Source organism: Dipodomys merriami, unplaced genomic scaffold, assembly GCF_024711535.1.
Source record: "Dipodomys merriami isolate MVZ:Mamm:240054 unplaced genomic scaffold, mDipMer1.0.p SCAF_537, whole genome shotgun sequence".
Lineage (NCBI taxonomy): Eukaryota > Metazoa > Chordata > Mammalia > Rodentia > Heteromyidae > Dipodomys > Dipodomys merriami.
Window position 1 is genome coordinate 648,261 of NW_027206110.1, and position 18,699 is coordinate 666,959.

The window sequence follows — 18,699 nt, forward strand, 5'->3', positions numbered from 1 at the left end:
AGCCCCAGAACTAACATAAACTAAACAAAAAAGCAAAGAAAAAAACAGATATTTCATTGGGACCCTCCTTAAAGGAGTACTGGTCTGAGAAGTGGCACTGGATGCTCTTTTGGAATCCTTATTGCTCTGGAGAACTCAGGACCATAATAAAGGAATTGATAACTGACTCCTGCAATAAGAGAATCATGTCAGGAGTGAAATATCCATCCATAAAACACTTTAAATCCTCCATGTCTTTGTTTCTTTGCAGTAGAATTTTTTTGGGGGAGTCCAGTCGTGGGCCTGAACTCTGGGCCTTGGCGCTTTACCTCAGGTCTTCAACTCAAGGCTAGCACTCTACCACTTGAGCCACAGCACCACTTCTGGCTTATTTTTGCTTATGTGGTGCTGAGGAATCAAACCTAGGACCTCTGGCATGCAAGGTAAATTCTCTACCACTGAGCCACCTTCCCAGCCCCAGCAGTAGAACATATTGAATACAATGTTATTTCCTTTTGTTCTATGCTGGCCTTAAAATGGCACATTATTTCTTTTTGTAATTCTCTCAACTAGATGTTTACAGAAACATTATATATGAGTAAAAACACACTAGAAAAAGTCAAGGACAGAGTTTTCTTCAAGACTTCGGATTCTCTCCTTTTATAGTAAAAAGGAAAGCACAAGTTAACTTGAACTTTGTTAATCCTCTATGTTCCATTCCACTCCTGGAATCAGTTTCCACATCCAGTCACAGTTACTTCTAGGAACAATCTATGGTGATGCTTGAGGTATAATGAATGATTTCTGGCTTCACTGAAATAACACAAGGACACGTTTGGACCTGAAGTAACACGAGTTTCAGAGACAACTTAGTAAAGAGAAAATATGAAATTTATATTGCTTATAAATACATGACCCATGAGTATATTGAGTTCAAACTTTGTAAATTCGCTGTAAATTAAGGCGAATTTTAAAGGGGAAGAAGTTTATCAGATCTTTTTTTTTTTTTGTGAGTGTATGTGCTGCACATTATTTCCCAAGTGTACATTAATTTGTTAACTCATGTTAACTATAGCAATAATAAGAGAAAGAGAAATTATGTGTTTAAGTATAAGAGCTCAATACACTATAGAAGACTCTACGAATAAGACCACATTGAAACAATAAACCCAAGTCCAGTATGTAGATTTATGAAAGTGATACAAAGAAAGCATTACTCTTACGTGGAATAGGAAGTATGAGGCCACTCCCTTTCTAAATCATGCTTGCTAATGACAGAACTTTGTAGAAAGTAGAATGGAAGAATAATTCGGTTTTCAATGCAAGTCAGATATAAGAGCATGGACTTAATTGGGAAAAAAAAGTCCATCTTGAGAGAGCAGGGATTATGCTAGCTATGAACTGGTAGATAAGATCACATTTTTTCTTTCCTTTACTTATATATTGTTTGTTGATGGTGGTCTTGGAACTTGAACTCGGGGCCTGTGCACTGTCCCTCTGTTATTCAGCTCAAGGCTAGTGCTCTACCACTTGAGCCACAGTGCTGCTTCCAGTTTTCTTCCAGTAAATTGGAGAAAAGAGTCTCCGGGACTTTCCTACCTGGGCTGGCTTTGAACCCCAATCTTCAGATCTCACCACCACCCAGCTTAGGATCACAATTCTAACAGTGTACACTCAGCATATGTAATGTGTATGTTCATCTATCTTTATATGAATTCTTGAGTTAAAAATCTGGGCTACAGCTTAGACTTTACACTCACAAAAATGTTTGTAGTTTAAAATTTGATTCTACTGGATAAATAAAACCTAAGAATGTAAAGGAATCTAGAAAGTTCAATTTGCATCCAGCCTGGGCAGAACAGTTTTGAGAAGCTATAATTAACAAGCCAAAAGCTGGATTGGAAGCATGGCTCATGTATTGGAATACCAGTCATGAGCAAGATTGCTGAATAAGATTTTGAAGCTTTTGCATACATACATACAATCATACACATATATACAGAGACACTTATATGTGCACACACAAATACACATATGAAGCAACTCTCAGAATATGTAGAAAAGATAGAAAAAAATAGAAAATATGTCCTGAGTAAGACTAGAATCAAGTGATAATTTTTAAAATTAGAAAATCCTCAAGCGAACTTTCTTCAAAAAAGTTTGAGAAAATTACATAGATAGGGATCAGATATATTAAGAGAGTCAAGTAATCAATATTAAAAGGATTAGATCCATGGAGAAATGAATCAGAGTCCTCGCAGGTGCATTTGGAAATGTTCATATCCTGTGTCAAATCTTAGAACATCTTCGAAAATAGTACATGAACAGTCTGAGAAGTTTAGTGGATAATATAACTGGGGAAGTTCAGAATTGCTAGTCTATATCTAGATTAAATAAACCAACAATTTCCTGGGAAGATGGCTCAGAGGAAGAGTGCTTGCGTTGCATACATGAAGCCCTGGGTTCCATTCCTCAGCACTACATAAGCAAAAAGAAAAAAACCATAAGTGGCTCTGTGGTTCAAGTGGTAAAGAGCTAGCCTTGAGCTGAATAGCTGAGGGACAGCACCCAGGCCCAGAGTTAAGGCTCCATGACCGGATCCAAATATAAATAAATAAATAAATAAATAAATAAATAAATAAATAAATAAATAAATAAATAAATAAATAAATAAATAAATAAATAAATAAATTTATAAATAAACCAAGAAACCATGGTGGGGCAATGTGATACAAGCTTTCAATTTTAGCACTCAGACTGACAGGAGATTAGAGACTGGAATTACATAGTGATAACTTCCCTGGACCAGGTAGTATAATTTTGTCTTAATAAAAGAAACCAAACAAGAAAGGAATATGCAATTGGAAATTTGGGCTAATTTTGTCATTATGTTTTGAGAAGTCGTTTCCTATTGAAATGCAACTCATATATAATCCTCAGTTGTGCTTTTAAATGCTCTCTGCATTACAGAACATTCTTAGATGCAAAATGGCTCATGATTCCCATCTAAAATTTGCAAAAGTAAGTAATTATCATTCTGTTAGATTCCAAGGAAAGGATGAAGGATTACAAAAGCTTAAGCCTGGAGGAATAGCAAAGTTCATTTAATGTAGGACTTTATAGATCTTGCTAAATTAGAGTTTAGACTTCAAATAAATATTTTGGTTTTGTTTGTAATTTCATATTCTATAGGATACTACAAAATTCTTTTTAAGTAGCGTGTTTAATTGACAAATTTACAAATGTTTCTTGCATTCTATTTGCCTAGCATATTGTTTCAAGAGAGTTTTAATTAGAACTCAGTTAATAGATAATTCCAACAGTTCCTGTATAAAATGATAATGTAAATAATGTAGACCGAGTTGCCATGAAATGGATATTAATTTATAAATTTAGAAAAAGAGTGAGTTTTTGAGGCTTTGGTATAACATTTTATGAATAGAATAATTGTGTGACTTCTTCTTTCTTCTACCTGTATGTAACACAGAAAGCAATTTCCTTAATTACATGCCTCTGTATACAACCAGAAAAATGCTAGGTTTGGAGTTTGTTTTTATTTTTCTTTTTGTTTTATTGTTTTGTCATAGGGCTTGAACTCTGGACCTAGGAACTCTTTCTGAGCCTGTTAAGCTCAAGGCTTGTGCCCTACCACTTCAAGCTCAGTACAACTTGTGTCTGGCTTTTGCTGAGAAGTTTATTGGAGATAAGAATCTAGGGTGGGCTTTGAACTGTAATCTTCCAATCTTAGCATCCTGAATATCTATGATAGTTAAAAAGTATAAATATAAATAATATTTGCAAGAATACCAGTGGAGGAAAAATGATGCAACCCAGTTTATTGTGGTGTAGGGCATCACATTAGCATAGGTGTGGTATTTTTTCCAATAGAAATAAGCTATTTGTGATGTGAATTATGGGAATTTTGAGGTGCACCCTACAAGTTGGAAACTGTTGGGCTAGGATGACTTTATGGCATAATTTTTGGGATTGATGGTCATAAAAATAATAGCTTAATCTGATAAACAATTGCTTACTCTTGAAAAATTAATTATAACCGATGCTTCATAGTTTTACCAGAATGTGGCTATTTTTCTGTTCACTTCTCAATCTGTAACACCCGATTGGAAAATGCATCTATTGCACAATTACATAACATGCAAACAGGTACTATTTTGAATCTCTCAGGTATGAAATGTTCAGAATTTGAAAGTGAGTAGTTATTAGTAGTTATTATTTTAAGGAACACACATATCCTGTCCTCTTAAAAACTTATTTACTTTTAAATGTTATGGGTTTCTATAGAATTAAACGGTTTTCAGTTTTAGTATGAGAAAGTACTAATTTATTTTTTTTGAAAATATTGGCAATTATATTGTGAAAATATTGTCAAGTTATATAACATTCAAGTTAATAGCCCTCTGATAAAGAAGAGGCTACTAATTCAAATTAGATGACAAATAGTACTGATTTTTAAAAAGTTACTACATGAAGAATAATATTTACTATACCAATACAGTGAAATTTTATTTTTGGCAGCTTATTTTTTAAATTTCATTTTAATGTGAAAGTGATGTGCAGTGGGTTAGTAATTGTAAGGCAGTGAATACATAACTGTTCAAACTTGTTATACCCTTTCTCATTTTTCTCACAGTTTTCCTTCACCCCAAAACCCCTCACAAGTTGTAATGTACATTTCCAACATATTGTCTTCTGAGTATTGCTATTGCATTGGTTTTCCTTTTCTCCTTTGTCTCTCCATTTTGTTGTTCCTCTTCCCTTCCCTAATTAAGGTAAATGTATACACAATACCAAAACCAAACACAGTAGGAGATAACCCATAGGGGAAAAACCCAAGGAAAATAGAAATCACATAGTACATTAAAAACAACAACTGCAAATAAATATCTCTGTCCATATCTTGGAGTTCATTTTGCTCAGGATCAGCTTATATGTTCATATATATGCATAACAAAGCCACTGGAAATAATAGTTTCATGGATACTATATCATGAAAACAACATGTTAACTGTTTTTGATGGTAAAGGTGGAATTAGGATTGGTAAATTCGTGAGTCTGATAAAGGAATTTCAAAAGAGGTTTAAAACTATGACAGGTAAATTTTAATTGTTCAAACTTTTTAACTTAGCCTATTAAAATTTAAAATTGCCTGGGAACATAGGCTTTCATGCAAAGAAATCCATGGAGACTTACTTGAGAGGTAAGATGGCTCATTTTCACACTAAAAAAACAAGCTTCACAAACAGTGCTGTAAATCCTGTAGGTTAACATGAGAATTGTCCTTAACCAGGAAATATCTTACTGTGAGAAAAAAGGTTGTAGTGGAATTTAAACTGTTTTTTTTTAAATAAGACATCAAAATTTGTGAATTGACCTTTAATTAATAAACAGTTCTCTTATAAATATAATTTTGGTCAAAATATTTAGGTAGAAAGTGCCCTTCAAAATGAAAGAACGTATTGAGTTTACACTTTTCTGTTTGTAATACGTTCCACAATGTCTTTGCAAGTGAAGCACTGAAACACAGAAAAAATCTGATTGTATACTTCAAACCAATGATTTCACATTTCTAAGTAGATAAAAAATATAATATCCTCATTAACATGAGATAGTGAAGACTTGTCTTATTACATAAGACAAAAAGTTTGAGGATTAGAAAAGAATTGAGCAAATTGAAAAGGTAAAAAAACGCGTTCTTTGAAGCCCTAGCTAAGGATATTGGCTTCAGCAGTGGAGGGGGCCAAAACTTTTTGATATAGATTGTCTTAATGTTTTTGCTACCTAAAGTGATTTTACAGAGCCTATTTGGCTCAGTATAATGCAAAACAAATTGAATGAAGACATGAAAATAAATTCTACCTCCAAAAAAAAGAGTTTTAAAAGAGAAACCATGAAGATGTAGCAGTGGCGGATGCAATATAGTCCTTCACCTTCACTAGACTTGAAGCCAAGAAGCAGTGATTAATTGGAAATCAGGCAAGAGCTAAGAGGGGACATAGAAGTAGGACATAGAATTATTGTCCTTTGCATGATCTTGTATTTAAAGAATCCCATAGACTCCACTCCCAAATTACTCAAGCTGATTCAAAATTTTGGCAAAGTAGTAGGGTATAAAATTAACCCCCCAAAATCAATGGCTTTTCTGCATGCCAACAATGAGAATAGTGTGGTGGAAATTAGGAAAGCAACTCCATTTGTAATAGCCCCACAAAAAATAAAATACCTAGGAATTAACTTAACCAAAGAAGTGAAGGACCTCTTTGATGAAAACTTTAAAATCTTGAAAAAGAAAATCAAAACAGACCTTAGAAAATGGCAAAACCTCCCATGCTCCTGGATTGGAAAGATTAACATCGTGAAAATGGCAATATTTCCCAAGGCTATCTACAAATTCAACACGATACTTATCAAAATTCCAACCTCATTCTTAAAGAAATAGAAGAGGTAATTCAAAAATTCATATGGAACAATAAAAGACCCCTAATATCAAAAACGCTCCTCAACAGAAAGAACACTGCTAGAGGAATACCAATACCAAATTTCAAACTCTACTATAAAGCCATAGTAATCAAAACCGATTGGTATTGGTATAAGAACAGACCTCAGGACCAATGGAATAGAATTGAAAACCCAGAAATGAACCTACAGACCTATAGCCATCTAATCTTCGATAAGGGACTTAAAACAATAGAATAGAATAAAGACAGCCTCTTCAGTAAATGGTGCTGGCAAAATTGGTTAACTACTTGTAGAAAACTAAAGCTAGATCCTTATCTATCACACTGCACCAGAATCAAATCCAAATGGATCAAAGACCTCGAAGTCAAAGCAGTCACTCTGAAAACATTACAGGATGGAAGAGGAGAAACCCTAGGTCTCCTTGGCTGAGGCTGAAATTTTCTTAATAGAGACCCGGAAACACAACAAACCAAAGAAAGTTTGGACAAATGTTATTGCAAAAAGTTGCAGAGCTTCTGCATGGCAAAGGGCATAGCTAGCAAGATCAATTGAAATCCCATGGACTGGGAGCATATCTTTAATAGCCATACAAGGGACAAGGGTTTCATAACTAAAATATACTTGGAACTCAAAAAATTAAATCCCCCAACAACAAATCCTCAAAGAAACAACTGCCCAATAAATAAGTGGGCTAAAGACTTAAAGAGAAACTTCTCTGAAGAAGAAAGAAGGATGGCCAATAGACACATGAATAAATGCTCAACATCAATAGTCATAAAAGAAATGCAAATCCAAACAACATTGAGATACCACCTCACTCCAGTTAGAATGGCAAAAATCAAGAACTCTAACAACAACAGATGCTGGAGGAGATGTGGAAAGAAGGGAACCTTACTTCATTGTTGGTGGGAATGTAAACTTGTTCAACCACTTTGGAAAGTAGTATGGAGGTTCCACAAAAGACTTCACATAGAGCTCCCCTATGACCCAGCTATCCCACTTTTGGGAATTTACCAAAATGTTTACAAACAAGACCACACTAAACCTACCAGCACAACTATGTTTATTGCAGCATTATCTACCATAGCTAAGATATGGAACCAACCTAGATGCCCTTCAGTAGATGAATGGATCAAGAAAATGTGGTATATATACGCAATGGAATTCTATACCTCCAAAGAATGACATTGCCCCATTTGTTAGGAAATGGAAAAACTTGGAAAAAATTACATTAAGTGAAGTAAGCCAGGCCCAAAGAAACACAGGTCCCATGGTTTCCCTTATTTGAAATATCTAGTATATGTGTGAGTCAAGCGGAAAAGGACAGATAATGTGATGTTAGGAAATTGAACCCTTAGATATGTATTGTAATATTTTTTCTTTCATGCATGTGTTTCTAATGCATTTATAAGATTATTTCTTTGTTGCTTTGTATGTAGCTCCACCACCGTATATCCCCCACTTTTACTATATTTGATGTTATTATAACTTGTGGAGAAGATGGGGAAAAGCAAGTCATTTAAGGATTCAGGTGGACCTGTTGCAACAATGAGAAGTACAAGTTGTCATGTCAAAAATGAGCTTTACAACGTCGGTGCGGGGGCGGGGGAGGAGAGGGGGAAGGATTGTGTGGGGAGGAGGGGGAGCCTGGGAAAGGATGTGAAAGGTAAACAAAGGAGGAGGCTGCAATGCTTGGTAAGAAATGTATGCATTATCCTGCCCATGTAATTGTAACCCCTCTGTACAATATGTTCACAAATAAAATAAATTAAAAAAATAAATTAAAAAAAAAAGAAGTATTGTCCTTTGTAACAGACAATGTAATCCAAGCAATGGGTGATTTAACTCTATTCTTCTCCATACATCTTGTTGAGCAAAAGCAAGACCAAGAGAAAAATAATCTATTGAAATAATTTTGCAAAGAATAATTTCACTGTTCCTAATATGGTATCTAAGGAAAGTCTTAAGAGAGAAGATAAAAGTCATAAGAGTGAAGATAAAAATGGATTATTCTTTAGTTTCCTCTAAGCATCTTGTTAGCAAAATATATTTTTGAGGTTAGAATTTATTGAACCAAAAAGGGGTGGAGTACTTATTTTTGTGGGCACATTAGACACAAGAAGATTTCAAGGTAAAAGAAAAAAGAAAAAAATTATAGCTAAATATTTGTGATTACAGGTTCTTGGATTGTTTTTTTGGAAACAAAGATTTGCATTAGTGTTGGCCTTCATTAACATAGTTGTTGGGTTTCTGTGTCAACCAAATGAAAAGGGGAAGTTTAATGGACTCGTTTGGACAAGTAAACAGCATGATAGAAAATAATGGCAAATAATATCTAATGAATTATTTTGAACAATTATTTTGCGAGAACGAAGAAGGAAAGATATAATTCAAAATCACTTGACTTTATTAAAAGTATGAAAATAGAGTAGTGAAGAGATCGAGAGAAAACAAAGAGGACTTCTTTCTCTCCAGTGGAGTAATAGGTTCTTGATCTTGTTTCTTCCATTCTGTTTTCACAAGCTATCAAGTGTGCCTCAGGACTCGAGTATCCAGTTCAAAGAGCATTCGCAGAAGAAAATATTTGCAGTAGATACAGGTGAATTATAACCTTAGACAATCTATTTAAATCTGTTTAAAATTCTCCCGTACCCCAAATTGCCCTCTTTGAAAAGCTTTGTTTGCTTTTCCAAAGACTGACCTTCATTAATGATTTAAAATTTTTAGAGGATATATTCATACTCTCTAGAGATTGCTGTTTGGTTGTAATTTTTGTGTGTTTTTGTTTGTTGTTGTGTTTTTTAACTGAATTTCAAAAGGTTGTGTGAGTGTGTTAAAATTAAATATGTCCATCTAATTGTCTAACGCTCCTGGATCAGAGTCACTCCTTCTATCAATCTGAACCAACCCTTTCTCCAAGATTCATTTCAGATTTACCGCTTTCTTTATTACATGTGTACATTGAGTATTCTAGCTTTACTTGCCCATTGTTCTATTTTTCATTCATTCTATTTCTTTACTATTGTTCCTCTCTGGTTTCAATTTCCTGATATTCATTCTGTTAAACTGCCTGTTAATTCTTTGAAAGGTTTACATACATTCCGTGGAGTTTCAATCCCACATATACTTGAACTGATGTCAGCTTATATTTCCATAATTCATTCATCTGCAATAACAAATTTGCAAGACTGGAGATGTGAAGAACTTAGACATGATTTTATTCTCATTCATTTGGAAGATTAACCTTTAGTCAGCAAGAAAGTTTAAAAATGACTTAGAATGTATTCCTAACTACTAGTTTTTATAAATGGCTTTGTACAATATATGTGATTATTTTATTTTACATAGGATAATATTTTGTACTACCTATAAGTTTTGGAAAAAGAAGAAAATTAAAATTTACTAGGGTAGAGGAATATGATAATAAAAGAAGACATATTTTATGTTTGTCACATCTCTGATCAGTACCCATATGCAAGACTTAAAGTCATATTTCTTACTATGTTAGACAGATAGGGAAAACATAAAACAACACATGATAAGGCAACTCTTAGTGACTTTTTAAAAGGTACGTTTTTATGTGATGAAATTTATTACCTAATATTTGGGTTTGAAATATGGGAGGCTGATCTATTTAACATATTTCTGGAAGGCACCTACTGAACAACACAAATGGTGGGGGTACTCTTTCTACACTTTAATGAATGAATTTGTTTGGTATTGGTGCTGGGTAAGTAAATCAACTCTATTGTAACTTGCTTCCTACACTTGAAAACCTTGTAATGTCACTATCATCTACTTGTCAAGTGTTATTTTGGCAAATGTGATTTTAAATAGTTTATTTGAAAATGAATATACTTTCAGGAGATTAAATGTAGGTTATCATTGGTTTGAGAATGACATTTTTATACTACAGAACCTAGTTTTCTGAAGTACCAGTGTTTTGAAACACTAAGTATCTTCTTAATGGTTTTCTAAATTATATTTGACCTCTAAGTCAAGTTTTCCTAGCCTTGGTAGAACAATTATGAATCTATCATTCCAGAAACTATTTTTTGGCCAACTTTTGCTGCACTGAAATCTTTCATTAATCATTAGGAGAGGGGTATTAAAAATAATCTTGTTCATTTGTGATTTTGTTCACTCATATGGCCTGGTCATCTGTAAATTGAAAGTTTGAACTACAGTACTTTCTCTCATATTTAGTCATCTCATCTTTCATTTCAAGTTTCATTGAATTTCACAGTTGATTACTGCTAATTCCTATAAGGAATTGGGGCCTTGAAATATATTATAGGACATGAGAAATGAGATTAGTCTTCAATTACTTTCTGTTGGCATGTTGCATGGGCCTAGATTAGAAGTCTTGCCCTTGTTATCTGATGATGCAGATAACTTGAACCTGGTATCCTAGGACCCGTGGGTCCTGCAGAAGAATAATAGCTTTTAGACATTATATCAGCAAAATTTGGGTATAATCAGTAAGAATGCTTCAGAAATATGGAGAAAAACCCTTTGGGACCAGCGAGTTAAAACAATAAACAGAGCATCAGAATAAAATCCCTTATACATTAGCGGAAAACAATACTGTTATTTTACCATGTGAATTCAGAAGACAACAAACACTTAGAAGGTATCACAAGTTTATACCGAAGACATTGCATTGATACTTTTTATATTCTAATTTATATTCTAAACCTAATTGTTTATATTCCAATCTATTTATGAGAATAAATGTCAATATATTTGTCAAACTATCAATTCTAATAAGATTCACTGTGTGAAATTTAAAATCAGTACATATAAATATAATATATATAAGTATATATAATATAAAAATTGTTTTGCATTGTTCTGTTGTGGTTAGGGTATCAAAGGCAACTCTGTTTTAAAGTATTATTCCATTATCTCTACCTCAGTTTTTGGTAGAGTTAGACTTAAAGCTTTACCATTTGTTGATTTACAGCCTAGAGGCAAGAGGAAACACTGTGATTAAAACATTACCAATTTAAGGCCTAATATCGAGGAGAAATGTATGGACTTCTCCAGGAGCTATGGACATATTTGGTGATAGAAAGTCCGTAGTGTAAGTTCCTGCCTGGTTGGATGATAGACAGGAAAGGACAGTAGGTAATCATGCATATGAACAATTTTTTCACCTTCTTGGCTTTAGCTACTTTTGAAATGATAAGTATAGTAAACAATTATATTTTGATAAAATACCTTCTATTCTGAACAATTCTGACAGCACTGTTCATCTCTCTATGATCTCTTGTAACTAAGGTTAGTTTTGTTCCAGTAGACAATCTATGCTGTCAGGGTAAGATATTCTGATTGGTCTGTTCGTACATGGAAGAAGGGTAAAGGGTCAGCTAGACATTTGTGCCAGCAAGACCTCATTTGGGAAATTTTAAGTTGCACAAGTTTAGAAGTACCTCTTAAGCAAGGCTTACTTTGAATCCATTAGCTCCACAAAGCTAACTCAGTTGTGATAAATAAATACTTGAAAAGCAATCACCTTTGGACTTAGCTGTAAAGGCTTCAAAGTATGATCAAATTTAAAATGAAGAAGACAAAATAGTCATTGACAAAAAATTTCAAATAAAATAAAATAAAATTAAATTAAAAATAAAATTAAATATAAAATTGCAAATGTGAGCAATCTACCAAACAATGGGTTTTTTCCCATTATACAAAGAATTTTAGAGAAATAAGATCAATAGCATATTTAGGAACAATAAGGGTTCCTTGTTATAAATATTCAACCATGGATATATGCCTGTAGGAAGATTCCATCATTAAGTACTTAAATTTAGAGGATACTACATGTTTCAGCAGCAGGTCTACCCAAATTACAACAATACAGAGATTAACATGGCACTGGCAGAAGGATGATATGAAAATTTGTGAAGTATCCCATATTTTTCATTCTTCAAATGCAAGAAATGAAAAACAGTTATTAAAAAGTTGATTACAAAAACACAAGTGTAACAAGACCTGTAATTCATAGAATTAAAGGTTAGTTTGACATCAGTATATTAAATCTTCACCTGAGAAAGGCCTTTACATATCATAACCTTTACAAAACTTGAAATTAGTTAACATTGTCATTTTATCCCACAGAAATAAAAAAATACAAGGACCTAGGAAAAAAGGAATCTTAAATTTTTCTATATGGAATGCAATCTGAAAGGACACATTAACGAACATATACATTATATAACAATGTAGAATTCAAATTATTATATGTAGGAGCGAATTAAATAGATTATGGACATTATACAAACATAGATATACTTTTTTCAGAAAAATGCCATGAACATCTATAGTGTCTATACTATTCTTTTCAAAAGATGTTAAAATTATTTCTGATCCAAAAAAATCACAAACTCTCTTGAAATTATTATAGATGTATACAAACAACTCTTGAATACATTTTGACATCAAAGTCAGACAATTCACTTGGAAGAATACCATGGAATCCATGAATTTTTAAAGTAAGATATTGCTGTTGCTTTGTATTGTGAAAAAAATTGTAGGGACACAAAGGATGGACTGGCATTTTTGAAATTTAAGACACTTAACCATACCATTACAACTTAGGAGAACAATATGTACAGTCTTCCACAACTTCAAAGAGGTAGTAATACTTACTTATCCTTTTGGAAATATCAAATGCAGTTTCTTCCAAGTTGTTCTTCAGACCTGGTTTCATATAATGGTTCCACAGAAGGAGATACAGCATATTGTTGTTATTTCTATTCCCAGCAGCGAGATGCAAGGGGGTCAAGAGACCTTTAGTTTGGGGACTGGTATCTGCATCATGATGAATTAAGAAAGAAGCCACTCTGGTATTATTCCACATATAAGCACTGTGCAGGTGTGTCTAGCCATTCAGAATTATTGCATGAATATCTGCCTTAAGCTACCAACTCATGGACAATGTCTAAGTGTCCACTCTAGGCTTCCCGATGAAGAGGGTTATACTCATCCTCATCCCTAGTATTCATCTGGGTGGCCTTTTTGGAAAGTAGTCTCCACACCATAGTAAGCTGAATAATTTCAGGATCCAAAAGAGAAAATTTTCTTGGGTCCTACTCCATTTTTTTCTTGCAATTGATACTATTCCTCACTTTTTCATCTTAATTCCTGTCTTCATCAGAATTGCCTAACCGGAGACTTTGAGTGCCAGGGGGAATGAGATGTCCATGTTTTTCCCCAATAGTTCACATTGGTTGAACTGGTCAGAAAAATCTGGTGAATTTTCTGCATATATTTATTCACCATGATTTTTTATTTTATCTTTTTCCATTTTTACTACTCGAAATTATTCTAACTGGAGAGTAGGGAATTTAGAGAGAGCAGAGGAAAGATTTTCCTCAATATTCAAAGGTACAGACTGAAAATGAGGACCAGTGGTGTCTTCATGTGCAACTTATTCTAGGAATGAGAAAATAGGAAACAATGCCTTCTATGTAAATGATTTGGGAAATACAATGTTCTAGTGTGAGAGAACTCACTATTCAACATATGGGCTTAAAGAGATTTCTAATAGCTTTCTAATGTTAGTATTTAACATTCGAAAAAATGTATAATGCAATAGTAAAATAGAAGTCCTTTGTATGACTACCTAAATTATTGTTTTTTTAAAGATATTTGTTGTCATCTAAAAATACGCCTATCTATTGTCTTCAGGTGATTTTGATGATTGAAGATGCTTAATGAGAAGTCAAAATGTATTAGTAGTCCTTTGCTATCAATTAAATTTCACTTTTTCTTCTTGGAGGATATAATGATCAAAGCAAGCAATCAGCAAGCAATCGTTCAGAATCATGCTTCCAGTGCAAGTGAATCACCAGTAAGTAATCCTCGATACCATTATCCACAAAGATTTGTTACAGATACAATCACCCTGCCCTCTCTAGCTGCTTTCCTAGCCTGGACCTATTCCTTCATTGTACAGGAAAAGTGTGATTCAATTGATTTCAGTCAGATCTGTTAGTAGAATTATCAAGTATTTAGATTCTTTTTATTTAAATTAGCTGTGGGGCATGAACTCTGGGCCAGGGCACTATCCTTGAGCTCTTCAAATCAAGGCAAGCGCTCTACCACTTGAGCCACAAAACCACTTCTGGATGGTTCTGTTTATGTGGTGCTGATGTGGGAAATGGTAGAGCTGAAAGTGAAATGATGCAACCAAAAATATAAAAACAAAATAAATTAGGATAATTATGGAGCAATCATATTGTCTATGAGAACCATGAAAGAGAGAGGAAAAGAGATCCAGATGTGCAATGACTTAGCTAGCCACAAAATCCATGCTTCTAATCAATTTACAGAACAAACATTTTTTTTTATTTTTTTAAAAGAGATAGAAATAGAATATATGTATTTACTTAAAATTAGTAAATACATTTTTAGTAGCCTACATAAAGAGTCAGAGCTTTGACCAAATTACAGACAAGAATCTTAAACCTCGGGCTAGGATGGTGGCTCAGTGGTAGAGTACTTGCCTTGCAGCTTACTACAGTGCGGAGAATACTTTCCAAAAAGGCCACTCATATGAATAATAGGGATGAGGATGAGTAAACTCCTTTTCATTGGGAAGCCCAGAGTGGACACCTAGACATTGTCCATGAGTTGGTAGCTCAAGGCAGATATTCATGCAATAACTGTGAATGGCTGGACACCCATTCACAGTGCTTATATGTGGAATATATTGCAACAGCACACACACACACACACACACACACACATCATCATCATCATCATCATCAAATTTCTTCGTAAGTTTTTTTTGCGTATGGTCTTAAGAATAAATTTACATTATTAACTTGAATTTCTGACAGGACAATATCATCACTGTACATCTTGATTGTATGCTCTCAGTTTTAAATTACTATTTAAGTATGTGCATTAGATAAGTATAGAGAAAAGTAGGAGCCACTCCGGTGGCTCAGGTCTTTAATCCTAGCTAATCAAAAAGATGAAATCTGATGATTGTGCTTTGAAACCAGACCAAGAAAAAAAAGTCCATTAGATTCTGATTTGAAAGTAACCACAAAAACTTGAAATGGAGCTGTAGGATAAGCATTAAATTGCTAGCCTTGAGAAAACTAAAACAAAAAAAAAATAACAAATTCTGGAACAGAGTCAGGCCCTGAGTTCAAGCTCTAGTATAAGCACCAAACTAATGAATTAATTAATTAATTAAAAATAAATTAAGTGGTCGCATGTGGAGAGGCAGGTAAAATGTAACAATCGTGGACACTGGATTATGTATTATTTTGTAATAAGGCAAGTTATCATTTTTCCTAATCACTAATATTTTATTTGAACTTTTTTGTACAGTAAATCCTGAATTTGGCATGCATGTATATGTGTTTATAAATGTGCGTACATGTGTGTGTATATGCGTGAGTGTGTGCATTTGCAATGTTGCTTGCCAATGTGGACAGAGTGAGGCTGAAAAGAGCTGTGTTGAAATATAGTTATTTATCAGTGTTCCATCCTGTTATTTCAGTGGAACCACCCTTCTGTACATTTTATTTGTCAAATAATAACATCATCATAAATAAAGCATTTACACCATTAAGTTAGATAAAAGAGATCACTTTCAGTTCTTAGTATATATTAGGCAATAAGATACACATATAATTAGGTAGTGAATTATTGATGTAAGATGACTGTCAGTACAAAATATGTATTTGACCTCTTAAATTGGATATACTTTTAAGATATACTCATGGAGTGATTTTGACCTACTCGACCAAACAAGTATTACTCGCTGGTTATTCCTGTGAAACTCAAGGTGGATAAACTCTTTCCAGATTTCTGTTGAAAATAACTTTCTTTGTAAGATCATATCTATTCACACTAAGATAATAAACCCCGTATTTTTTAGGTTTGAATATCCCATCATATTGACTGAAAATCAGTATTGTGGATACGTTTGTTAGATATACATTGCAAAAACAAACAAAAAGCATGTGTCACCTCCAGATTGTGGATGCATTTGAAGTTGTTTTGTACATACAAATGTTTCTTCATTAATTGTTCTTTTGTGGGAGTAACTATCACAACTTTAACAAATAAGGCTTTTTGAATATCTTTTCCAATATAAATAACATCCCAGAGCAAGTCTTGCAATTTCTGAAACCCCTTTGAATATTTCAATGTTATTTCAGTTCATTGACTATACAGCTAAAAGCATTTCTGAAATAAACATTGTTAATATCTGAAAATGTTAATGGATATATAGGCTTTTTATGCATCATTTTATGAAAAGCCAGTTTTTATGAAACTAAAAGATATAGAATAAAAGAATGGAAGTGAATTGGGTGAGCTAATTATTAGTATAACTTTGTTTTCTATTAGCACAGTCCTTTGAACGTACATGATTATGTTAAATTATGTGCTTTTTGACACTATGCTTCAGTTATTTTTAGAATCTTTGTAGTTATAAGAGTGAATTTGTAGTGTAAATAAATGTCTTTGAAAATGATTAGGATTAATCTTGTGTTTTGTGTCCTACTCCCCAAAAAAATGAGTTATTTTCAAGTGTTAATAGTTTATAATTGAATCTTCAGTATCATAAGAAATTTTGAAAAATGGATTGTGCAGGGAAGATGTAGCCGCCTCTTCTGCCAACCTGCCCTTTGCCTCCGTACTTCTCTGGGGCCAGCAGCAGCCCGACCAGGGGCCCGGGGCCGTGGGCTCAGACAATGGCCATGGGCTTGGTGTCCAACCAGCAGTTGGGAGGTGGCTGCGCCAAGGCAGCGGAGAAGGCACCCGAGGAGGCAGGCGCAGGAGGATGCCGCTCAGGTGGCTGAGGAGCCTCAGCTGTTGCACAGGGCTGGCATCTGTAAGTAGTTCAATGTGCGCAGAGGGTTCGGCTTCCTATCCATGACAGCCCGCATCAGCGTAGCGCTCGACCCCCTGTTGGACGTCTTTGTGCACCAGAATAAGCTGCACATGGAGGGCTTCCAGAGCCTGAAGGAGGGGGAGGCTGTGGAGTTTACCTTTAAGAAGTCTGCCAAAGGCCTAGAATCCATCCAAGTCACTGGGCCCAGTGGGGTTTTCTGTATTGGGAGTAAGAGGTGGCCAAAGGGGAAGAACATGCAGAAGAGCAGATCCAACGGAGACAGGTGCTACAACTGTGGTGGTCTAGACCATAATGCCAAGGAATACAAGCTGCCACCACAGCCCAAGAAGTGCCACTTCTGCCAAAGCATCAACCATATGGTGGCCTCCTGTCCACTGAAGGCTCAGCAGGTCCCCAGTTCCCAGGGAAAGCCTGCCTACTTTAGGGAAGAAGAAGAGATCCACAGCCCTGCCCTGCTCCCTGAGCCCCAAAATTGAGCCCCCAGAGTCGGGGGGGGGCAACTCTAGCTAGCAGGAAGTTTCAAGGAGCAGGCATCAATCGGCAAAGTGGAGAAAGTTGGAATATGGATTGGGTTGGCGAGTAGCTGGCTCTTCCATATGTCTCAGGCCAGGATGTCCCAGCATCATCCCATCTTCTCTTTTGATGAGGGGAAGGGGTGATGCATAGTAATCCCATCATGATCTATCCCAATTCAAGTGAGGGGCTTTGGGGAACCACTTGTGAAACCTGCGTACTTTATATGATAATCTTCACCTGACCTACATGCTTCCCCTCCCTCCCCCCCAGCCTCCAGCTTCTAAAAGTGACCCAGATTGGCAAGTTGTTCCTTTAAAGAAGGATGTGTCCAATTTCTCTTGCCAGGGTGTGAAACAATTAAGCACCAGACCAGCAGATCCACGGGCTCAAATCCCCAAGGTGTAGTACCCCGGGTAGGAGGACCTGTCAGGAGCAAGGCAGGGTTGTTTTGTTTTGTTTTGTTTTTTGTCTCTCCACCACCTCCTCCACTCCACATCTTGTTTCCTCATCACCCTATCTTGAGCTGTAGTGCTGGGAGAGCTGGTCCAGGCATTGGGTTGTGATGACAGGCAACATGGGTGACTAGGGAATGGCTGCAAACCTGCTGCTCTGAGCTTCTCCCTGCTCCCACCCCCATTTCTGGGCCAATGTGATTGTAATTTATTTGTTCCCTTGGATCACTGCACCTTGGGTCCCCGCTTTCTCCAGGATGCCAAACCTGCAATATCTGTGTGAATGACGTATCTTGTGCATTTTAACTTTTTTTTTCTTATTATAAATATTCTGGTTTTGTATTTTTATATATTTTAATCTTAAGGCCCTCATTCCTGCACTGTGTTCTC

General features: G+C 35.1%; 2 pseudogenes; both read left to right on the forward strand.

Moving 5' to 3' along the window:
* The first annotated feature begins 12,282 nt into the window (after positions 1 to 12,282).
* On the forward strand, positions 12,283 to 12,382 carry LOC138811586 (U6 spliceosomal RNA; annotated as a pseudogene).
* Positions 12,383 to 17,186: 4,804 nt separating this feature from the next.
* On the forward strand, positions 17,187 to 17,817 carry LOC138811582 (protein lin-28 homolog A pseudogene; annotated as a pseudogene).
* The last annotated feature ends 882 nt before the right edge of the window (positions 17,818 to 18,699 follow it).